A 6,000-nucleotide genomic window follows, 5' to 3' on the forward strand; every position below is an offset into this window, starting at 1 on the left:
ATTGAGGCAGTGTGAGCTAAAATACAGATGGAACAAAGTATTCATGGTTTTAAGTTGCCCATTACCCTGTGCTGGTTTGCTACAAACCATATGTATATACTGCTTTTAAACATTGGTTTGATCATGCATATGCTTGATTTAGGGCCCCATTGTTCCTGATTAACAGTGGTAGAGATGCCTTATGAAAACCTGCATTCAGATGTATGGAGATGCCCTATAGATACCTAGAAAGAGATGCAGCTCTATTCATAGCGACATCAATAGAAAGGCTTCCACAACTGACTTTCAGCAACATCTACATGTTCTTTTTGTATTTTTGTTTTTAAAGATACCTAGGCTCAGTTGTGCAGGTTTTTCTTGGCTGAAACTTCTGTTGCACTCTAAAGACTAGAACCTACATTTAGGTCTGAGTGTTTAAATAAACCAAAAGCATAGAGGTTGTGCGCATTTCATGGTGTGCTTCCTAAAGCAATTCAGCAGTATGTCAGTCTTAGAAGTCATGTGCCTAAACACACCCCTTTTTTGTTTTTAGATATGGGAATACTTGGTTGGGAGAGCACTCCATTGTCCAGCTTTCTTCTGGTATAGTTGTGGTGTTCCTGATCTCATAGCCACAGCCTCTCCCTCTCCTGTCTTTTATTTGCTTTAGGCATGGCATGGTGTTAGATCTGCATCAACGCTAACCAGTTTCATAACCAGGGTTTGCAGATCCAGTTCAAACTGGTTACATAGGAAAATCTGGTTGGCATTAGCCATGGTTGGTGATGATGCAGGCATAATGCTTCACCATGGTTAAAATAAAGGCAGTGGAGTAGGGATTCATGAGAGGGAACGGGGAGGGAACAGGTTAAACCAGCAGCATGGTCAGGAGATCAGGAATGTGATATACATTAATTTATACTTAATAATTGGTTAAGTTAGAAGTCTGAGAGTTGCTAGGTTTCGGAAATAGGAAGGCTGAACAAAATAAATATCTTTGATGATGAAGTGATTGTGCTATACAGGATAATCAGGACTATTGCTGATACACAGATTTCTGCTTATAACCGCTCATGTATATAATATTATGGTGTCTTTTTTCTCTCCACTGTCATCAAATCTTGCCTGTGTTTCTTTATTCCAGTTTTATTGTCTAATTTTTTAATAAAATTTATTTTGCTCCTCGAAAGAAGGCTTGGTGACTTAATGATGCAATGAAATTAATATTCGGTTCCATAAAATGCCTCAAAAGATTTTAAAACCAATTTGATCCTACCCTTATATTAAAACTGGTTATCACACCAACACACTCTAGAGCCCAGAGGTGGAAAATGTGTGGCCCTCCAGATGTTGAACTACAACTCCCATCATCCCTGACCATGGGCCATGCTGGCTGGGGCTGATGGGAGCTGGAGCCACAAGAACATCTGGAGCCCAGCAGGTTCTCTGCTGCTCTAGCACCTATTTGATACCTCAAAGTATCTGCTTTCTGTGGTATTTAAAAAGCCTTTGGGTGACTGTGCTTACACGAGTTAGGCCATATTGCTGCCAGTTTCCGTGCTATGGAAGTGCTCTCCATATAACAGAGATGGGGAAGCTGTGGCCCTCTACGTGTTGTTGGACTGAAATCCCCACCATTCCCTGACCATTGGCTATGCTAAGTGGGGCAGATGGGAACTGGGAATCCAATAATATCTAGAGGGCCAGCAGGGAGTTGTGGTGCTCTGCCCTTGAACTTATGGCAGTGGTGTTGCGACTGCTTACCCAGTGCAGGTGGAACAGGGGAGTGGTGAGGTCTGGGCTGGTCTAATGCTGGATTGGCGCCTCTGGCATGTACATAACACTACCCAATCCTCACCACTGCCCTGCTAAGAGGCAGGGACACTGCTGCCAGGAGGCCAGTTTCACAGCTCCCCTCCCTGCCAGTTGCTCCTGGTGTTCCATTTCCTTGCCTATACTACGGTATGCTGCTGCATCTCACATAGGCATCTGCTGCCACAAGCCCAAAGTGGCGAGAGACAGCAGCACGGTAGATACACGCGTCCCACTCTGTGGCTTCTGTCTCTGCCAGCAGACAATTTCAGGCTTGGGATTCTTTCCTCCATGAGACCCTCCTGCGTGACCCAGAGATTCCGCAGCAGAGCAGCTAAGACTGGTGGGGAGGGAGTTTGCCGCCACGCCTTGTAACGCCTGTCCGTTTTCTTCCTTGGTTGAAATATTTGTTCAGTCAGCAGGATATTCAAATAAAAAAAGAAATGGTTTAATGGCTAATTAAAGCAAATACGGCAGCTGTTGTCAGAGCTGCCCCATTCTGGGTCACTGGCTCTTACTGAGAGTGGAGGTGCAGGGAGCTCGCCTAGTGTGGTGTGCCATGGCAGGAGCGTTGGGATGGCTCTGTGGCCCCACACCACACCTGGCCAAGCAAAGGTGACCTCCACCCTGACCCTGGACTGCCTCACCAGCTGCTACCCTCTGGATCAATAAGGAGGCCCAGGAGAGTGTTTAGGTGGTCCCTCCCTGGCCTTTCCACCTGGCCAGCCATTGCCAGGTCAGAACCCATTCCGTGGAATTGGAGCTTTTTGCCAAAATATGCATCACTTAAAACTTGCTGGCATTTGCCATTTTACTTCCCATTCACCCAGCTTAGAAAAGTCCTGTTGAACCCCCTTGCGATCCATTTTGGCACATGTATTATAGGGACGTGGGTGGCGCTGTGGGTTAAACCACAGAGCCTAGGACTTGCTGATCAGAAGGTTGGCGGTTCGAATCCCCGCGACGGGGTGAGCTCCCGTTGCTTGGTCCCTGCTCCTGCCCACCTAGCAGTTCGAAAGCATGTCAAGGTGCAAGGAGATAAATAGGTACCGCTTTGGCGGGAAGGTGAACGGTGTTTCTGTGCGCTGCTCTGGTTTGCCAGAAGCTGCTTAGTCGTGCTGGCCACATGACCCAGAAGCTGTACGCCGGCTCCCTCGGCCAATAAAGCGAGATAAGCGCCGCAACCCCAGAGTCGGTCATGACTGGACCTAATGGTCAGGGGTCCCTTTACCTTATTGTGTCAATTTGTCATCAGCTCCTTGGAAGAAAGGCAGGCTTTAAAAATAAAATTTAAAAAAGCTTTCCGTTCTAGGCTTGTGCAATCAGTTGTCCAACAAAGTACAAAGTCACCTGCTTGCACTTTTTTTCTCCCACAAAACACGAAGCGACTTGAACTTAGCACTACGCTGGCTGCAGAACCCTGTTATGTAGCTTCCTTCATTGCACAAAGGTAAATTGCACAGCTCTTTGGATCCTGGCCAATGATTGTCCTAAGCTTTTGAAAATTCAATTTATTGCCTGGCTAGATGGATTGGGTTAATTCAAAAGCCACCAGGGGGATGGAGGAGAGAAAAGGGGGTCCTGGAGTTAGACAGGTCAGGGGAGATTGGAGATCCCTATCAAGTGGTGCTGACTAGACTCCCATTTCCCCCCACTATTCATGTGGAGCTGGGATGGTACTCTGAGCACACAGCTGTGAGTGTGACAGCAATTTGCTCCCCTGCATCCTTTTGTCTTTGTTCAATCCTTGTCCTTTGGGCTAGTATAATAAAAGTGCTTTAGTAAGCAGGGTCAAATGGGATGTGCCAGTTGCAAACGTGAAATGGGACTATAGGCTGTGATTATGGGCTCTAATGTCTGATGAATCCTCCTTAATCACATGATATGAACTAATGTCACCATTTTATTATAAAACAACAATTGTGCTCCGCTACGGGAGGGAATAGAATGGATGACAGCTGCATTTTTAAACGGTTTTGTTTAAGCAAGTACAGCGTGGCTGGTTTAGACAACAAGGAAAAATGAAGTTGAAATAACTGCAGATATTTTTAGTTGAAGGTTCATATTTTTAGGGCTGCTTTTTGTGTCCGTTGCTTTGGACCAAAACTCCCTTTGCAGCTGTTTGATTAGGAACTGTGGAGTTGTGAAACAGGAATTCAAGTATTAAAATGTCTTGCTGGTTTGCTTAACTTGTATGTTTGAAACGTTTCTGCATACAGTGTTGCTTTTTAAAAAAACAATACCCTGGTGCTACACCAGGGATGGCCAACTCCCAAGAGACTGTGATCTACTCACAGAGTTAAAAACTGGCGGTGATCTACCCCCTTTTTGGGGGGTTCAGGTCAAAATTGTTGAGCTTTTTTGTTGCTTTTGTGCTGTGTATTTTTAAGATGGCAAAGATATATGAGCTACAATTTTTGCTGTGCATTGACACGGCTTTCTTTATCCTGACCACTCTCGTTTTTGAGAGCCAGCTCACCCACGTGCATTTTCATGGCTCGCCAACTGACAGGGTGAGGAAGAAATGCCATTCAATTAGCATTTAAAAGTGAATTTACAAAATTCACATTTTCTGAAACAGTATGTGAACATAAAAAAATTCCTTCCAGTAGCACCTTAAAGACCAACTAAGTTAGTTCTTGGTATGAGCTTTTGTGTGCATGCACACTTCTTCAGATACACTGAAACAGAAGTTGCCAGATCCTTCTATATAGTGAGAAGGTGGGGAGGGGTGTTACTCAGAAGGGAGGTGGGAATGGGAGATAGGCAGATAGCTGGGAGAGCCTGTTGACGACTCTTAACTACTGTAATAGGTCTTACAGGAGAAGGCAAGGGGTGAGGAGGTGAGAAATGGTTTAGTCATGTATAGTGAGATAAGAATCCAATGTCTTTGTTCAGCCCAGGTTTTTCCATTGTTTTAAGTTTGGTAATGAGTTGTAATTCAGCAGCTTCTCTTTCCAGTCTGTTTCTGAAATTCCTTTGTAGTAAAACAGCTACTTTGAGATCTTGTATAGAATGTCCTGGGAGATTGAAGTGTTCTCCTACTGGTTTCTCTGTTTTGTGATTCTTGATGTCAGATTTATGTCCGTTTATTCTTTGGCGTAAGGTTTGGCCTGTTTGTCCAATATAGAGAGCTGAAGGACACTGTTGGCATTTGATGGCATACACAATGTTAGACGATGAGCAATTAAATAGTCCCGAGATGGTATGTGTGATGTTGTTGGGGCCAGTAATGGTGTTGTCCGGGTGTATGTGGCAGCAAAGTTGGCATCTGGGTTTATTGCAGGCTCTGGTGCCAGTGTCTGTGTTAAGTCTGGTTGTAGTATTATTGTGGGTTAGGAGTTGTTTAAGATTGGGTGGCTGTCTGTAGGCAATGAAAGGTCTTCCTCCCAGAGCTTGAGAAAGAGAACTGTCATTGTCCAGGAGAGGTTGTAGATCTCTGATGATGCGTTGTACTGTTTTAACTTGGGAGCTGTATGTGATGACTAGAGGTGTTCTGTTATTTTCTTTTTTGGGTCTGTCTTGCAGCAAGTTCTCTCTGGGTATCAGTCTGGCTCTGTTGATCTGTTGTCTAACTTCATCTGCTGGGTATTTTAGTTCTGAGAAGGTTTGCTGTAGATCTCTTAGGTGAGAGTCTCTGTCTGTAGAGTTGGAACAGATGCGGCTGTAACGTAGTGCCTGGCTGTATACAATGGACTGTTTGGTATGTTTGGGATGGTAGCTGGAGGCATGTAGATATGTTTGTCGGTCAGTTGGTTTGCGGTATAAGGTGGTGTCTATGCGCCCATCCTGTATTTTTATAGTAGTGTCCAAAAAATGTATTTCTTGCATAGATTGATTCATTGTAAGGTTGATTGTGGGGTGAAAATCATTAAATTTCTGGTGAAAGGTGTCCAGGGTCTGTTGACCATGTGTCCAGATGATAAAAATATTGTCAATGTATCGCAGGTACAAGAGAGGTTTGAGTGGGTAGGAGTTCAGAAAACGTTGTTCTAAATCTGCCATGAAGATGTTGGCATACTGTGGGGCCATGCGGGTGCCCATTGCTGTGCCGCTGATCTGAAGGAACAGGTCATCCCAAGTAAAAACAGTACAACGCATCATCAGAGATCTACAACCTCTCCTGGACAATGACAGTTCTCTTTCTCAAGCTCTGGGAGGAAGACCTTTCATTGCCTACAGACAGCCACCCAATCTTAAACAACTCCT

Source organism: Podarcis vaucheri, assembly GCF_965113315.1.
Source record: "Podarcis vaucheri genome assembly, chromosome: 4".
Taxonomy (NCBI): domain Eukaryota; kingdom Metazoa; phylum Chordata; class Lepidosauria; order Squamata; family Lacertidae; genus Podarcis; species Podarcis vaucheri.